Source organism: Lathyrus oleraceus, chromosome 7 (genome assembly GCF_024323335.1).
Source record: "Lathyrus oleraceus cultivar Zhongwan6 chromosome 7, CAAS_Psat_ZW6_1.0, whole genome shotgun sequence".
Classification (NCBI taxonomy): domain Eukaryota; kingdom Viridiplantae; phylum Streptophyta; class Magnoliopsida; order Fabales; family Fabaceae; genus Lathyrus; species Lathyrus oleraceus.
The window spans coordinates 486,439,070-486,439,999 of NC_066585.1; positions in this window are offsets into that span (position 1 = coordinate 486,439,070).

Consider the following 930-nt stretch of genomic DNA (forward strand, 5'->3'; position numbering starts at 1 on the left):
GTTAGATACGCTTCGAGCGCCCGACTACAAGAATCAATTCCCCAAAGCGCCTCGTGTAACACCCAACTTCTTGACTCGACAAATAATTAAATAAAACATAAATCCAATCAAGTAAAATGTTACTCAACATACAAATAACTCATATTTGAACCACATAATTGAAAGTCTAAACCATATGATAAGCATCGGAATTATGAAATACTCGACATAAAAGCCTTAACAATAATATTAATTTCAAAAGTCGTCCATCATAAAATAAAATCAAGGAAAAGATATGTAACATAAAATAATAAAGAAAAGTCCGCCCCTCGTGTTACGTATCAGAGCGAATCCAACTATAAGACTCGAACGACAAGCAAATAAAGAGGCACAACACAATCCTCAATATCAAGCTCCTACTCAGGTACCTGATTATATGTACTCCAAGAAGCACATACGCCACAATACAAAAAGGGGGTGAGAATACATTCAAATGATAAACGGTGCATAAAAAATCAGGATAGATTCACACACTACAGATCGTACATGTATCAGACATGCACCTCAAATATCATGTATTCACATCTCACCCATATCACAATCATACAAAAGTATTCATCAGGACATAAGCATCTCATTTGCATAATCATTTTATAATGCAATGCAACAATTGACTCAACTCATGTTTGTCATGGTCCCCACTCTGAACTAGACTCACAACTTAACTCTATATGCATGCAGTACCGACTAAACATTTGATTCTTCATACAAATCAAGTTCCAATCTCTGTGAACCCTGATCCACCACTTTGAGCTCCAAGCCCTCACTCCGAGCTTAGGACAAGTCACTAGTCCCCACTATAAACTAGCAAACATGCCTATTTCACAACAATGATAATATATGATGCATGGCATATTACAATGCAATGAAAGCAACACAACAACAAATACA